The following is an 18,261-nucleotide window of genomic DNA, read 5'->3' as shown; positions in this document are numbered from 1 at the left end:
ATATTTGTCACTTGTAATTTATGATTGTTATCTGTAATTAATGCTCTCTCTCTCTCTCTCTCTCTCTCTCTCTCTCTCTGTGTGTGTGTGTGTGTGTGTGTGTGTGTGTGTGTGTGTGTGTGTGTTTCTGCTCCTTTCGCAATTTTGACTTGTCCTATATTCAATGTACTGTTTAAGTATATAATGAGTCAGATTGACCAATAAATAACTGGAAGAAAGAATGAAACCAGCACCAGACAAGTGGCTTACAGAGCTCTCTTTCGACCGTTCTTAGATGTTGCTAGTCTGTGGGGGACGCACACCAAGCTGTGTTCTTAACAGGGGGAGTGGCTAGCAGCCAGAGAAGGGCCGTGCGCTTCTTCACCGGATCAGGACCGTGAAGTGACTGCGACAGCGTGAGGGAGGTTCTCAGCAGGCGCTGCAAGAGAGGCGTGGACCACCGCACAGCAGTCTGTTGCTGGAATGACGTGAGGGTTTATCCCTAAAAAAGTTGGCCGAGGCACCGACTGACTGCTCCGACGGACATCTCGCAAAACGACCGCGGCGAGAGAATCGGTTGCGGCTTTCCCACACTTGTCGTTCTCGTGCACGATTCGAAAATTCAAGAGGAAAGGCGAAAATGATAAACGCTTTTTTATATGGTCATCAGGACACTCTGGACCATGTGAACCAAAGGTATTTTATCATGTAACAACTAAGTACGTAATTGATAGAGTTTTGATTTAAAAAAATTGCCGGCCGCTGTGGCCGTGCTGTTCTAGGCCCTTCAGTTCGGAACCAGGCTGCTGCTACGGTCGCAGGTTCCAATCCTGCTTCGGGCATGGATGTGTGTGATGTCCTTAGGTTAGTTAGGTTTATGTAGTTCTAAGTCCAGGGGCTGATGACCTCAGATGTTAAGTCCCATAGAGCTTAGAGCCATTTGAACCAAAAAATCAATAAAAAAAAGAACCTGAAGAATTAATAAAGCAAAGAAAAACTGTGACACAGTATATGAACAAGTAACAAACTGCAGAGAAAAGGTGGCAGGGGTAAAATGCAGAGAACGAAAGGCTATTTAGAATTTGTAGAGAAACCAGATGGCAGTTCGAAGAGCCGAGGGGCACGAAAGGGAAGTAGTGGTTGAGAAGGGAGTGAGATAGGGTTGTAGCCTATTCATCTGTATGTTGAGCAAGCAGTAAAGGAAACAAACCAGTAAAGGACGTGGAAGAGCAGTTGAATGGAATAGATAACAGACAGCCTTGTAGGTGGGGCGACCATAAGTATGAGTAGTCGTGGCTATTAGTGGCAGCTTCAGCTGTATTTAGGCACCTATTATTCGATCACTACCGATTTCGTGGCAATAAAAGCCACATCTTCAGGTGAAGATATGATTAAAACATCAGAGCAGAAAAGCTCGGAGCCTTTTTACCCAACATTCGAAGACCATCAAAACAAAACACCACTAAAAGACGGTATGTCAGATTAAAAACTTCCAGATTCCAGTACAGTGGACAGGTCGGCTGTACGCGGTTCTGTACGGTTCGGAGAAGCGATCACTATGGTAAGAGTTGTTCTGGACCCATTCACTATATTGAAATCTGGCATTTTTTAAGCTGGCATACCGTCTTCTAGCGATGTTTTCGTTTTGACCGTCAACGAATGTTGGGTAAAAAGATTCCGAACTTTACCGCTCTAATGTTTTACTCATATGCTCACCAAAATATTTGGCATTTAATGTCACGAAACTGGTAGTGATCCACTAATAAAGGACTAAATACAGCTGAAGCGGTTATTACTGCCAGAGAGGAATGGAGAGAGTATTGGAAGATGGATATAAGAGCAACGTCAGCAAAAGGAAAACTAGGATAATGGAATGTGATCGAATTAAATCAGGTGATGCTGAGGGAATCAGACCAGGAAATGAGGCACTTAAAGTAGAAGATGAATTTTGCTATTTGTGGAGCAAAATAACTGATGATGGTCGAAGTAGAGAGGATATAAAATGTAGACTAACTAGGCAAGAAAAACATATCTGAAGAAGAGAAATTTGCTAACATCGAGAATAGATATAAGTGTCAGGAAGTCATCTCTGAAAATATTTGTATGGAATGTAGCAATTTATGGAAGTGAAACATGGACGATAAATAATCTAGATAAGAAGAGGATAGAAGCTTTTGAAATGTCGTGCTACAGAAGAATGCTGAAGATTAGATGGGTAGATCACGTAACTAATGAGGAGCTACTGAATAGAATTGGGGAGAAGAGAAATTTGTGGCACAACTTGACTAAAAGAAGGGATCGGTTGGTAGACGCAGTCTGAAACATCAAGGGATCACCAATTTAGAATTGGGGGCAAGCGTGGGGGAAGGGAGGGGGGGGGGTTAAAAATCGTAAAGGGAGACCAAGAGATGAATACAGTAAACGAATTCAGAGCGGTGTAGGTTGCACTAGTCATTCGGAGATGAAGAGGCTTTTACAGGTTAGAGCAGCATTGAGAGCTGCATAAAACCAGTCTGTGGACTGAAGACCACAAGGAAAAAAAGCGAAGAAAAATTTTCAACTGCTGCAAGACCTACACGCAGACCTGTCAACTTCGATTGGAACACATTGCGATTGTCGCTCCGATTTCTTCAGTTCTGTTGGAAGGTTGCTGGAGATAAAACATGGCGACTAGTGCACACCTTTCTGTACAGTGCTTAAGGAACTCTTAACAGAGCGGCAGTTGTTTTTCCGTCGGTGCTCACTGCATGAACGTGGCTGCCTTTCGCTGGATGAGTCAGTGCAATCGACAAGAAATCCCGCAGTGGAGCAGACAGCCGGGGTGGCGGAGTCTCGAGATTCCGAGCCACTGGAACAACGGCCCAACTGACACCGCAGAGCAGAGTGGCCGCACATTACTGGCCTAGGAGTATAGTCAGTGAGGTCACAGAGAGGAGCCCGAAATTGTCACAAACCACGAGACAGCAGAATGGAAGTCAGCGAAGCAAACAGAGCTCTGCGCTTCAGCGCCAGTGGCAGTGGCGATCATTCTTTTGCCGAAGCCACACCAGCATTCGGCACAGGAACCTGTAACGCGATATTTCTAACAAAGTGTACTCCTTCCCTCTGTAATGGTTCTTTATTTACGTGACCATTACGGCACTCCAACCCCAGTTCTTGATACTTTTCTGCGAAGTAACAGACATATTTTTCTGACAATTTTCACTTTTGGTTTTATTAATGAATAGGTACTCCGATGTATCGATAAATTACAGTGATATGGTTTTTGTGTGTATTCATTTCTGTGAGACTGTCATAATTTTTGACTTACTTGTAACCATTTTGGCGCGAATGCGCACAGAGCAGTCTTTGTTTCACTTTGCAGAAGTTAAGTTGTTATTTCGCTTTGTAAAAGAAAAGTCAAGTCTTGTGTTTGGTTAAAGTGGAAATTAAATATATGAAGATTGATACAAAACTGTTTTCTTGATCATGTGACAGTTAAGAAGAAGTATATGTGAATTTATAAGAAATTTAATAAAAATGTGGATCGTGAACACCAAGTCAAAAAAAAAAAAATGTTCAAATGTGTGTGAAATCTTATGGGACATAATTGCTACGATCATCAGTCTCTAAGCTTACACACTACTTAACCTAAATTATCCTAAGGACAAACACATACACCCATGCCCGAGGGAGGACTCGAACCTCCGCCGGGACCAGCCGCACAGTCCATGACTGCAGCGCCTGAGACTGCTCGGCTAATCCCGCGCGACAACACCAACTCGAAAATTATTTCTACCATACCATTGTTCTGATCTGGGATTGTTAGATCATTAAGAATTTCCTGAAAAACTCATTAGTTAGGTCTTCAAATATTGCTAAAATACAGGTCCGGACTCTCTAGCAGTCAAAGTGGAATCACCCTATAATCAACAAGCCATAACAAATTCGACGAAATCTACGTGGGAATCCATTCAAGATAAGTGTCAAAAATTAATGACTTTTTTACAGTGACTTCATTATTTCCATTCCGACGATACCATCCACAGCCAATAACTTCATTGTTGCCCGATAAATTGAACATATGCTGCGTGCGCAACATTATTAATCTGATGTCTAACCTACTTTGCAAGTGGTGGTATTGTTAGACCTTTGACCCACCAACTTTAAATGGCCGACTTCAGCGGCCGTGTGACCAGCCAGCGACCGTCAAATTTCACTCCTACAAGAGCTCCGTGTCAGAATCTCTACGCATTGCGTTTTATGCAGTTGAGGGTTGTTCTGTTTTCTGAAAGCCACGTTGTGATCTTACTGACTACACTATTAGCTACAGCATTTACATTATGTTTCACGTCTTTCACAGTAACATTTGTATCATCAGCAACGAGAACAGCTTTTTTATCATCTGATGTGTTCTGCGATAGTTTATTGATATACATGAAGAAAAACAATGAACCCAGAACGCAGCGCTGTAGCACTCCCGACTTCTGACGACCCCCAGTCACATTCGAATCTCTTCCCTGCTTCCTACTTTCGAGATATGACAGGGGCTATTATTGATCCTATAATGTTCCAACTTATGCATAAGTATTGTACGGTTCACATATTAAATACCTTTGTTAAAGGAAATGGAAGATAATGCCGTGAACAGATCCAGTGTCTCTAAAAACTATTAGAAAGTCGAGGTTCAACACAATGAAATTCGTGCACTTCCCGTATGCCTACATCCTCAGCACGGTGAAAGAAATGAAAGTGGAGAACTAGGAGAGAAAGGTAAACCAGGAAACAAATGCAGCACGCAAAGTCAATCACTTTATTTGACTCAGTTCTGGACAGAGTCATCAGAACGTGGCATAAAGGAGTCAGTGCGGCAAAGATAGCATGTGGCGGTCTTGTGACTAGGGCCTCCCGTCGGGTAGACCGTTCGCCGGGTGCAAGTCTTTCGATTTGACGCCACTTCGGCGACTTGCGCGTCGATGGGGATGAAATGATGATGATTAGGACAACACAACACCTAGTCCCTGAGCGGAGAAAATCTCTGACCCAGCCGGGAATCGAATCCGGGCCATTAGGATTGACATTCTATCGCTCTGACCACTCAGCTACCGGGGGTGGACGATAAAGAGGGCGGGACAAAAGGATGAAACCGTCTACATAAAATATCTGGCCTTTGCTCCTGACACAGCCGTCATAAGAAATAACGGAAGAGAAGCCTAAAAAGCTCGAGAGACACTACACGAGCTGTCAGGCAAAACAGGACTACAAATCTCGTATGAAAAAAAAAAGTGTTGCATAGATACAAAATCTAAGGACAGACACCAACTGGTGAGGAAGTACGGGAAGATAACACAGCTAAAGAGTTTCGAATACCTGGCAGAGAGTATGTAGAAAACATGGTTGAACTCGACATTCAATCAAGAAAGGATCACGAAACTGCAAAAGGCGTAGGAACCTAGAGCAAATCAATGTCAAATTAAGACACTACAGTACAGTAGTCTTACTAGAGGCCTTGTGTACTTCAGAGACAACAGTAATCAAGGAAAAAAGAAAATCAAAGAAATGGAAAAACGAGAGAGGAATGCACTGAGCAGGATGAAATGGCCGCTTCAGCGAGAGGGGATCTGGACAGAGAGACCGAAAAAAGAACTGCACGAACAGACAGACGATTGCAAAGAAAATCAGGTATAGAACGGCAAGGTTTTAGGGGCACGTACACTCATCAAAAAAAGTTTTGCATCACCCCAGTTCCTAGATTTCCTGGAGACAGACGTTGACTGTGGATATTGTATCACGGACACAGTCCCTTTGACTGTTCAGAGACGTCACTAAACCCGCCCAAAGATGTAAACAACCATACATGAGCAGCGCCTATTAGACGGAGGGGCTCCGACAGCCAATCAGTTCCAGTCATTCCACCAGGAAGGAGGTACACGGCTAGTGTTGTCTGTAGTTCAACCATGCCTAGACGGTCAATAACGCGGTTCGATCGCGTTCTCATTGTTACTTTGTGCCAGGAAGGGCACTCAGCAAAGGAAGTGTCCAGGCGTCTCGGAGTGAACTAAAGCGATGTTGTTCGGACATTGTGGGAATACAGACAGACAGGAACGGTCGATGACATGTCTCGCTTAGGCCGCCCAAGGGCTACTACTGCAGTGGACGACCGCTGCTTACGGATTATGGCTCGGAGGAACCCTGACAGCAACGCCATATGCCTCCAGTCAGACAATTGTCGGAGATGTGTTTGGAAGTAACCCGGTCAAGCTGAACGCAGTCTGGAACCGCGCGATCGCTCCGGTCGCAGGTTCGAATCCTGCCTCCGGCATGGATGTGTGTGATGTCCTTAGGTTAGTTGGGTTTAAGTAGTTCTAAGTTCTAGGGGACTGATGACTTCAGAATTTAAGTCCCATAGTGCTCAGAACCATTTTTGAACCACACTGTCCAGCGAGAGCAGCAAGATGGAGGTTCCCTGCTGTTTTGGGGTGGCATTATGTGGGGCCGACGTACGACGCTGGTGGTCATGGAAGGCGCTGTAACGGCTGTACGATACGTGAATGCCATCCTCCGACCGATAGTGCAACAATCTCAGCAGCATATTGGCGAGGCATTAGTCTTCATGGACGACAATTCGCGCCCCCATGGTGTACATATTGTGAATGACTTTGTTCAGGATAACGACATCGCTCGACTTGAGTGGCCAGCATGTTCTCCAGACATGAACCCCATCGAACATGACTAGGATAGATTGAAAAGGGCTGTTTATGGGCGATGTGACCCACCAGCCACTCTGAGGGGTCCACGCTGAATCGCCGTTGAGAAGTGGGACAATCTGGACCAAGAGTGCCTCGATGAACTTGTGGATAGTATGGCGGGACGAATACAGGCGTGCATCAATGCAAGAGGACGTGCTACTGGGTATTAGAGGTACCGTTGTGTACAGCAGCGTGGACCTCTGAAGATCTCACTGTATGGTGGTACAACATGCAATGTGTGGTTTTTCATGAGCAATAAAAAGAGCGGGAATGATGTTTATGTTGATATCTGTTCCAGTTTTCTGTACAGGTTCCGGAACTCTCGGAACCGAGGTGACGCAAAACTTTTTGTGATATGTGTACATAGTATGAGTGATAATAGACTGACCGCTTAGATTTTTAAAGCCGTGACGACTAATATAATGAAAGGTAACTGGGTAAAGGTAACTGTGGAAGACCTCGAGAAACCGCACACCCACAAAGGATGCATGACAGACAGGAAAAAACACAGAGAACAAAAATCAGAAAACAGAAATTTCCGGAAACGCGCGAAGAGAAGAACACAGGGAAGAAGTAGACGGAAGAGAGGAAGAAGAAGGGACACAGCGAATACAACGGAAAGAGACAAGAATATGACATGAAAATTGATTGTGTTTAGACATCTCCCTAACGGTAATTAAGGATAATAATAATAACAATAATAATAATAATAGTCTATACAGGGTGTTACAAAAAGGTACGGTGAAACTTTCAGGAAACATTCCTTACACACAAAGAAAGAAAATATGTTATGTGGACATGTGTCCGGAAACGCTTACTTTCCATGTTAGAGCTCATTTTATTACTTCTCTTCAAATCACATTAATCATGGAATGGAAACACACAGCAACAGAACGTACCAGTGTGACTTCAAACACTTCGTTACAGGAAATGTTCAAATTGTCCTCCGTTAGCGAGGATACATGCATCCACCCTCCGTCGTATAGAATCCCTGATGCGCTGATGCAGCCCTGGAGAATGGCGTATTGTATCACAGCCGTCCACAATACGAGCACGAAGAGTCTCTACATTTGATACCGGGGTTGCGTAGACAAGAGCTTTCAAATGCCCCCATAAATGAAAGTCAGGAGAGCGTGGAGGCCATGGAATTGGTCCTCCTCTACCAATCCATCGGTCACCGAATCTGTTGTTGAGAAGCGTACGAACACTTCGACTGAAATGTGCAGGGGCTCCATCGTGCATGAACCACATGTTGTGTCGTACTTGAAAAGGCACATGTTCTAGCAGCACAGGTAGAGTATCTCGTATGAAATCATGATAACGTGCTCCATTGAGCGTAGGTGGAAGAACAAACTAAAATGAGCTCTAACATGGAAATTAAGCGTTCCCGACACATGTCCACATAACATCTTTTCTTTATTTGTGTGTGAGAAATGTTTCCTGAAAGTTTGGCCGTACCTTTTTGTGACACCCTGTATATGTTTATAACAAGCATTGTCCTGACTCATCATCGCCCAGCCCAAAACGCTAAGGATAGAAACTTGAAGTTTTGTGAAGGTGTGGATCTTATACGGTACGCGTCGTTTACGAAGGGATCTTTAGAAATTCCACCACTAAAGGGGGAAACAGGGGTGAAAGGTTTTTGAAAAATGTCACTGTTTTTGCAATTTTTAAGCCAGACCTACGAAAATTTGTTTTTGGTTTCTCGGTGAGGAAGAAGTACGTGTTTCAGTTTGGAAATCTAACGCATAGGGTGTCGAAATAGTGGATGCATGTTTTTTTTTTTAAAAAAAATACATCAGTATTAAGAAACTAGTAAAGTAGTTTTGCAGCTACATATTTGACAGTTAGTATTTGACTTCTCGGTTACAAAATAAAGAATGCATAAAATGCTATCCGGCACATAAAAGAGTGAGATAGGGCATAAAAGCAGTGGATGGTGAAGCTTTGGCAATGTCAGCCACATGTGCTGGTGAAACGTCAGAACGTCGGCCGAATAACCCGAGACAGAAGCCAACAGGCAGTTTGTCAACAATTGACCACGAAAGCCATAATAATTTTGTTTTATGGAAATATTTCACTAGGCAGTAATTTTCGAAACTGAACCTATGAAAATATTTGTGTTTAGCTTCTCTGTTAGAAAACATAGAGGCAGTTAAGTCATAACACCCCTTGCATCTCCCCAACCGTAATAGATACAAAGATGCCGTTTGGTCAGTGAATTACAGGGACAGGGGCGACTTGAATACATCACATTTCATGTTTGTGCTATTTTCTTATTACAGAGATATGAGGCCATCTTTTTTTAAATGGAACCCTATGTTAAATTTTAGCGTAACATGATGGACTTAAAAAGACAGTTTCAAATATGTATATATCATAATATTTAGGCGAATAGTTTTTGAGACACAGATGTGTTCTCGTATGTTGTACGACTCACGCCCCGTGCTCACAGCTTTGCTTCCGCCAGTACCTCGTCTCCTACCTTCCAAACTTTACAGAAGCTCTCCTGCGAACCTTGCAGAACTAGCACTCCTGAAAGAAAGGATATTGCCAGGCTGTGGCTAGGCCATGTCTCTGCAGTATCCTTTCTTTCAGGAGTGCTAGTTCTGCAAGTTTCGCAGGAGAGCTTCTGTAAAGTCTGGAAGGTAGGAGACGACGTACTGGCGGAAGTGAAGCTGTGAGGACTGGGCGTGAGTCGTGCTTGGGTAGCTCAGATGGTAGAGCACTTGCCCGCGAAAGGCAAAGGTCCCGAGTTCGAGTCTCGGTCCGGCACACAGTTTTAATCTGCCAGGAAGTTTCATATCAGCGCACACTCCGCTGCAGAGTGAAAATCTCACCCTGGAGTCGTGTACATTATTACCTGGCTACCCTGCGACTAGTGAGCGCGGTGGCGCGCAGGTTGTGTGAGCCGCTGCTTCTGCTGCCACTCACCTGCTGCTCGCCGCTCGCCGCTCTCTCGCTGCCTCCACAGCCGGCAGACACCGTGTGCGGGGCTGCGCCAGCTCTGCCCTGCTCCGCCGCTGTATCAGCAGCTCTGCTCACCGCTCACTCCTCGTGTCACCTCAGCGCCCGACCGCCCACGCAGACGAGGCCTTATCGGCGCTCGTACGGTGACGACAGCAGGTGAGGTGCCGCCGCTCGCACTGTAGGACACGCCTGGACAAACAAAAATCAGCTGCCACGCGTGTGGGAGATCACCGCCTGAGAACGGCTTGACCGGTGTGATCGATTTTTTCTGTTGCGTTCTTTATTGTCAGCACAGGGTCCTTACGGAAGAAAGCCTTTGGAAAATCCGTCAGAAAAGTCGGAAATTAAAATCAGTTTTCAAGGATCATCGCTTCAGAACAGCGCGACCGACTTGGTAGGTCTTTCTTCGTTTATAACTGTTGGTGGTAATGGTATTTTTGGTACGAAAAAGAAAGTAAAAAAAATGCGTTCAGTTCGACAGTTCTGCTGTCACATGTTTTCATCATAACGAAAAAGAAAAAGACTTTGACAATTATACATATAAAAGAGAGACACGTTGTTACCGAAAATCTCGAAAACTGAAACTTCCTGGCACATTAAAACTGTGTGCTGGACCGAGACTTGAACTCGGGACCTTTTCCTTTTGCGCGCACGTGCTCTACCATCTGAGCTACCCAAGCACCACTCACACCCCCTCTTCACAACTTTACTTCAGCCAATGCCTCGTCTCCTAATTCCAAACTTTACAGAGGAGGCGTGAATCGTGCTTGGGTAGCTCAGATGGCAGAGCACTTGCCCCCGAAAGGCAAAGGTCCCGAGTTCGGGTCTCGGTCCAGCACTCAGTTTTAATCTGCCAGGAAGTTTCATATCAGCGCATACTCCGCTGCAGAGTGAAAAATCTCAATCTCGAAAACTTCTTCACCGATTTACTACAAAAAATGGCTCTATGGGACTTAACATCTGAGGTCATCAGTCCCCTAGAACTTAGAACTACTTAATTATAACTAACCTAAGGACATCACACACATCAATGAGCGAGGCAGGATTCGAACCTGCGACCGTAGCAGTCGCGCGGTTCCGGACTGAGCGCCTAGAACCGCGAGGCCACCGCGACTGGCCGATTTACTACAAATTTTTACACGACATTCTAACGAAGGCTATTTATTTTTGTAATGTATCTATATTATATAGACATGTATATAATATACAGAGTGTAGAAAAACTCACCCATTCGGACTTCGCAGCGCGATTCTTCACATATTGGCAATACAAAAATATCTCTAACAAGATTTCGTTGTGCGCGTATTTTTCTTCATCCTGTATGAAAGGCAGTGTAGTTATCAAAACCTCGGAAAGTTCTTGACCGATTTACTTCTAGTTCTTAGGCGATACTCTAATGAACATTCGTACCGACAAGCCTATATATTAAAATCGCTCTGAGCACTATGGGACTTAACATCTGAGGTCATCAGTCCTCTAGAACTTAGAACTACTTAAACCTAACTAACCTAAGGGCATCACACACATCAATGCTCGAGGCAGGATTCTAACCTGCGACCATAGCAGTCGCACGGTTCCGGACTGAAGCGCCTAGAACCGCTCGGTCACAGCGGCCGACGCCTATATACTTTTGTAATGTATTACATAGTATATATGTATGAAAGGGAACGTTCTTATCAAAAACCTCGAAAAGGGCTTGACGAGTTTGCTTCAAATTTTTACACAATGTTCTACTGGATATTCAGACGGAAATTGACATAGAGTGGGAGGGGGGGGGGGGCGGAGGAGATGGACAGAGAGAGGGTGGAGGAGGAGACACAAGGAAATAGGGGATGGATGACGACATGGGCAGAGGCAGCGGGGGGGGGGGGGGGGGGGAAGGGGTTGGCCGGAACTTAGGGTGTATATTCAATATCCATACATACTTAGCAATTGAAAAGCATTGTCGGGTTAGGTAGTTCTTAAAAAATACAAAAAACAAAAAACACTGAGACGGAAGAATAAACGATATAATTAAAAATATTATCATCTTACTTTCATATAACACATGAAGGCATCCTCAAGAAAAGTTTCATATCACTAAATTAAGCGATAACATGTGATACACACTTCGATTTTCTAAACAATTATTTCAGAAACATAAACTCATGAAGACTCTGAGCAGCTATCAATGACTATTATAGTGGATGAAGACAGTATTAGCAATACGATCCCAATCGGCAAATAAGTTCACCGAGCTGGCAGGTACCATCCCTCCGAAACTGTTACCCTTGCGTTGGAAGACGTATTCAAATCTCTACATTTAAATAACTAAGGAATAACAATCAATGGCTCATATCTGAGCCATTTGTGCTCTGCCGATAATGGTGCGCTCGTAATTCGAGGTCTGCAGTAACTAAAAAGTGTGATACAAGAACCAAAACTTGCCTCACTTTCTTGGTAATAAACGCCTGTAAAACAAAAATAATAAACCAGGCAACCAGTTAGTAGAGCCAGTTGATGAATACACTTTCCTTACCGACAATACTAAACGAGCGGAAAACAACCCAAATGTAGGAATTCCTCGCAGAATACGACTGACCTGGGCGCCGTTCCCAAAACTTGACTAACAGGTACATCGCAAGTAACCTGAAGCCTAAGGTCTGTAACACGTCTACACTACCAGTGACATGTACATCTACGTCCACATGACTACTCTGCAAGCCACTCTACAGTGCCTGGCAAAGGGTTCATCGAATCATATTCAGACAAAAAACTTCCTGGCTGATTAAAAGTGTGTGCCGGACCGAGAAACGAACTCGCAACCTTTGCCTATTTCGGACAGCTCCTCTACTATCTCAGCTGCCCAAACACGACTCAAGACGCCTCCTTACACTTTTACTTCCGCCAGTACATCATCTTCTACCTTCCAAACACTTCCAACATACAAATTTAATACGCCAGAAAGCTTCACATTAACATACAGTCCGCTGCAGAGTGAAAAATTCATTCTGGCATGTACATACTATTTCTCTATCGCTCAACTCTGTAACAGAGCGCAAGAAAAAAGACCACTTAAAATTAATCCGTGCAAGTTCTGATTCTCGAATTTAATAACGATGATCTTTTCTCCCTTTGTACGTTGGCGACAGTATAGCATCTTCGCTTTCGGAGGAGAAACTTGGTGATCGATATTTCATGAGGATACCTCGTCGCAACCAAAAACGCCTTTGTTTTAGTGATTGACACCCTAATTCGTGTATCATGTCCGTGACACTCTGACCCCTGTTTCTAGATAGTACGAGCAAAACGAGCTGCCCTTCTTTGGACTATTTCTATGACCTCCGTCAATTTTGTCTGGTAAGGATCCTGTCCGACAAGGAATTCCTCTAGCAGAGGACGGACGTGCGTAATGTCGCTATGTAGGCAGTCTCTTTAGTACATTTCTTGCATCTTCTAAGAGTACTGTCGGTACATCGCAGTCTTGGTTTTGCTTTTCCCACAACATTATATACGTGATAGTTCGAATTTAACTTGTTCCTAATCGGTACCTATGCAGCAGCATGTTTATCAGTGCGTTCCAAAACGAAGCGCATAAAACGCGATTTTTTCGGGTCTCATACCCCGAGTTCTAATGGTTATTAAGTGTTTTGTATAGCCCTTGGGGTAGCGACCGTTTTTATACCCATACAAAAGCATCGTCTTAGTGTCAATATCTTATTGTACAAGATCAAAGTATGAATATTCCACAAATCCTCCACCTTAGGCAAATGGAGCAAATGGTTTGGTTCTTTTCACGTTTGATATGGTTTATGGAGGCACCGTTAGTTCGTGGGCGGTTTAGTTCAAATGGCTCGGAGCACTATGGGACTTAACTTCTTTGGTCATCAGTCCCCTAGAACTTAGAACTACTTAAACCTAACTAATCTAAGGACGTCCCACACATCCATTCCCGAGGCAGGATTCGAACCTGAGACCATAGCGGTCGCGCGGGTCCAGACTGTAGCGCCTAGAACCGCTAGGCCACTCTGAAGAGCCAAAGAAGCTGGTATAGGCATGCGTATTCAAATAGAGGCAGAATACGGCGCTGCGGTCGGCAACGCCTGTATAAGACAACAAGTGCCTGACGCAGTTGTTTGATCGGTTACTGCTGTTACAGTGACAGCTTATCAAGATTTAAGCGAGTTTTACGTGGTGTTATAGTCCGCGCACGAGCGACGAGACAGAGCACCTCCGAAGTAGCGGTGAAGTGGGGATTTTCCCGTACGACCATTTCACAAGTGTATCTTGAATATCAGAGGTCCGGTAAAATATCAAATTTCCGACTTCGCTGCTGCCGGGAAAACATCCTTCAAGGAAGGGGCCAGCGACGACTGAAGAGAATCGTTCATCGTGACGCAGGTGCAACCCTTTCGCAGATTGCTGCAGATGCTGGGCTGTCAAAGAGTGTCAGCGTGCGAACCATTCAACGAAACATCATCGATATGGACTTTCGCAGCCGAAGGCCCACTTGTGAACCCTTGATGACTGCACGACACAAAGCTTTACGCCTCGCTTGGGCCCGTCAACACCGTCTTTGAAATGTCGATGTCTGGAAACAGGTTGCGTGGTCTGACGAGTCTCGTCTCAAATTATATCGAGCGGACGGACGTGTACTCGTATGGGGACAACCTCACGAATCCATGGACCCGACATGTCAGCAACAGCAAGTCTCACTCGACGCCAGCAGAAAAGTGACTTTCCTGAAGTTGCGACATGCACCTTTTTGCTAATGTCTATGGAGGCGAGCTGACTCTCGAGTTCGATGGGGTGAACATTAGCGAATCAGGATCGTTGTTACTTTTATAAACCTCTCCTTCGCCTACTTTCGTTTGTTGTGGTTGACCACTGGTTTTTCGGGGAGCGGAAGTATCATCTCGACTCGTATCTCACCTTCCCGGCCAGTGCTGGGGTTCGCTTCAATTTACTTTTCCCCCTACCACCACTCCTCTCTGTTACAACCACTTTCCGTCTCTCTCTTTCTATCTCCATCGCTCTCTACTCGATAGTGTCTCGCTGTTAACGAATGGAAAGCTTGCATTTCAAGTGGAACGAATGCCCGGATTCTGGTTTCCTTTTCCTCTGTCTAAAACTGGAAAAACCCTACGTTTTTGGGGCCAACTTGCTCTCTCAAGAGGCATCAGATATACACGTCTGACGGTCCCCAAGTGGGGAAGCGAGCTTTTCTTCGCACCAGAGCGGTTCCGCAAGTGTTCCGGGGACCCCACTTTGCCCGAAGGCGCTGGGGTGTCCACGCCGGCCGGCCTCGCACTTGTGAGTTGAGGCCAGGGAGCGTGAGGTGAGCGTCCACGGCCGCACAGCCAAGCGGCCGCCCCGACTCCAATTCACAGGCTGCTGCTGGTTGCAAATTCAAGTGAAATAAATACACTCCTGGAAATTGAAATAAGAACACCGTGAATTCATTGTCCCAGGAAGGGGAAACTTTATTGACACATTCCTGGGGTCAGATACATCACATGATCACACTGACAGAACCACAGGCACATAGACACAGTCAACAGAGCATGCACAATGTCGGCACTAGTACAGTGTATATCCACCTTTCGCAGCAATGCAGGCTACTATTCTCCCATGGAGACGATCGTAGAGATGCTGGATGTAGTTCTGTGGAACGGCTTGCCATGCCATTTCCACCTGGCGCCTCAGTTGGACCAGCGTTCGTGCTGGACGTGCAGACCGCGTGAGACGACGCTTCATCCAGTCCCAAACATGCTCAATGGGGGACAGATCCGCAGATCTTGATGGCCAGGGTAGTTGACTTACACCTTCTAGAGCACGTTGGGTGGCACGGGATACATGCGGACGTGCATTGTCCTGTTGGAACAGCAAGTTCCCTTGCCGGTCTAGGAATGGTAGAACGATGGGTTCGATGACGGTTTGGATGTACCGTGCAATATTCAGTGTCCCCTCGACGATCACCAGAGGTGTACGGCCAGTGTAGGAGATCGCTCCCCACACCATGATGCCGGGTGTTGGCCCTGTGTGCCTCGGTCGTATGCAGTCCTGATTGTGGCGCTCACCTGCACGGCGCCAAACACGCATACGACCATCATTGGCACCAAGGCAGAAGCGACTCTCATCGCTGAAGACGACACGTCTCCATTCGTCCCTCCATTCATGCCTGTCGCGACACCACTGGAGGCGGGCTGCACGATGTTGGGGCGTGAGCGGAAGACGGCCTAACGGTGTGCGGGACCGTAGCCCAGCTTCATGGAGACGGTTGCGAATGGTCCTCGCCGATACCCTAGGAGCAACAGTGTCCCTAATTTGCTGGGAAGTGGCGGTGCGGTCCCCTACGGCACTGCGTAGGATCCTACGGTCTTGGCGTGCATCCGTGCGTCGCTGCGGTCCGGTCCCAGGTCGACGGGCACGTGCACCTTCCGCCGACCACTGGCGACAACATCGATGTACTGTGGAGACCTCACGCCCCACGTGTTGAGCAATTTGGCGGTACGTCCACCCGGCCTCCCGCATGCCCACTATACGCCCTCGCTCAAAGTCCGTCAACTGCACATACGGTTCACGTCCACGCTGTCGCGGCATGCTACCAGTGTTAAAGACTGCGATGGAGCTCCGTATGCCACGACAAACTGGCTGACACTGACGGCGGCGGTGCACAAATGCTGCGCAGCTAGCGCCATTCGACGGCCAACACCGCGGTTCCTGGTGTGTCCGCTGTGCCGTGCGTGTGATCATTGCTTGTACAGCCCTCTCGCAGTGTCCGGAGCAAGTATGGTGGGTCTGACACACCGGTGTCAATGTGTTCTTTTTTCCATTTCCAGGAGTGTAGATCCTATTAGTCTCTGATGTAACTGCAACTGGCCTCCTATCAAACGACACTCCACATCATTCATCACATATCCGTATAACTTCGTAACACTGAAGTGCCAAAGAAAGTGGTACACTTGCCTAACATAGTGCAGAGACCCCACGAGAACGCAGAAGTGCTGCAGCAGGACGTGGCGTGGACTCGACTAATGTCTGAAGTAGTGCTGGAGGGCATTGACATCGTGAATGCTGCAGGGTTGTCCATAAATCCGTAAGAGTGCGAGAGGGTGGAGATCTCTTCTCAACAGCACGATGCGAGGCGTCGCAGATATGCTCACCAATGTTCATGTCTGGGGAGTTTGGTGGCCAGCGGATGTGTCTGAACTCAGAAGAGCGTTCCTCGAGCCACCCTGTAGCAATTCTGGGCGTGTTGGGTTTCGCATTGTCCTGCTGGAATTGTCTAAGTACTTCGGAATGCACAATGGACATGAATGTTCAAATGTGTGTGAAATCTTATGGGACTTAACTGCTAAGATCATCACTCCCTAAGCTTACACATTACTTAACCTAAATTATCCTAAGAAAAAACACACACACCCATGCCCGAGGGAGGACTTGAACCTCCGCGCCGGTCGGTGTGACCGAGCTGCTCTAGGCGCTTCAGTCTGGAACCGCGCTACCGCTACGGTCGCAGGTTCCAATCCTGCCTTGGGCATGGATGTGTGTGATGTCCTTAGGTTAGTCAGGTTTAAGTAGTTCTAAGTTCTAGGGGACTGATGACCTCAGATGTTACGTACCATAGCGCTCAGAGCCATTTGAACTCCCGCCGGGACCAGCTGCACAGTCCATGACTGCAGCGCCTTAGACCGCTCTGGACAATCCTTACGTACTTGTCATGTGTCAGATTCGTATCTAAATGTAACAGGGGTCCCATATCACTCCAGCCGCACACGACCCACACCGTTACAGGGGCTTCAACAACTTGAAAAGACCCCAGCTGACATGCAGGGTCCATACATTCATCAGGTTTTCTCAATACCCGTACACGTCCATCAGCACGATAGAATTTTAAGCGAGACTCGTCCGACCGGGCAACACGTTTCCAGTCATCGACGTCCAATGTAGGTGTTGACAGGCATAGGCGGGGCTTAAAGCTTTGTGTCGTGTAGTCATCAACGGTGAACGAGTGGGCCTTCGGCTCCGAAAGCCCATATCGATGATGTTTCATTGAATGGTTCGCACGCTGACACTTGTTGATGGCCCACGATTGAAATCTGCAGCAACTTGCGGAAGGGTTGCACTTCTGTAACGTTGAACGATTCTCTTCAGTCGTCGTTGGTCCCGTTCTTGCAGGATCTTTATCCGGCCGCAGCGATGTCAGAGATTTGAATTTGCACCGGATTCCTGATACTGACGGCAGGCTCGTGAAATAGTCGTACGGGAAAATCCTCACTTCATCGCTACCTCGGAGATACTGTGTCCCATCGCTAGTGCGCCGACTATAACACCACGTTCAGACTCACTTAAATCTCGATAACTTGCCATTGTAGGAGCAGTAACGGATCCAACATTTGCGCCAGACACTTGTTGTCTTATATAGGCGATACCGACCGTAGAGCCGTATTCCGCCTGCTTATATATCTGTGTATTTGAATACACATGCCTGTACCAGTTTGTTTGGCGCTTCAGCGTAACATTGGGGCAGAATAACATTCTGTGATTGACATACTCTGAGGCTGTTATACTTGGCTAAACTATAAGGAATAATCGTAACTCG

At 46.2% G+C, this 18,261-nt stretch overlaps 1 protein-coding gene across 1 annotated transcript in view; it reads right to left on the bottom strand.

Annotated features, from left to right (window-relative positions):
- LOC126281792 (lysosomal alpha-mannosidase-like) overlaps positions 1-9,737 on the bottom strand; it is a 275,270-nt gene extending 265,533 nt beyond the window's left edge. The window contains exon 1 of the mRNA XM_049981026.1: positions 9,642-9,737. The gene's annotated coding sequence lies outside the window, so the exon portion shown is untranslated. The remainder of the gene's footprint in view (positions 1-9,641) is intronic.
- Between the last annotated feature and the right edge of the window lie 8,524 nt (positions 9,738-18,261).

Source organism: Schistocerca gregaria, chromosome 1, assembly GCF_023897955.1.
Source record: "Schistocerca gregaria isolate iqSchGreg1 chromosome 1, iqSchGreg1.2, whole genome shotgun sequence".
Taxonomy (NCBI): domain Eukaryota; kingdom Metazoa; phylum Arthropoda; class Insecta; order Orthoptera; family Acrididae; genus Schistocerca; species Schistocerca gregaria.
The sequence above is the reverse complement of the archived record's forward strand: the minus strand, read 5'-3'. Positions and strand labels throughout refer to the sequence as shown.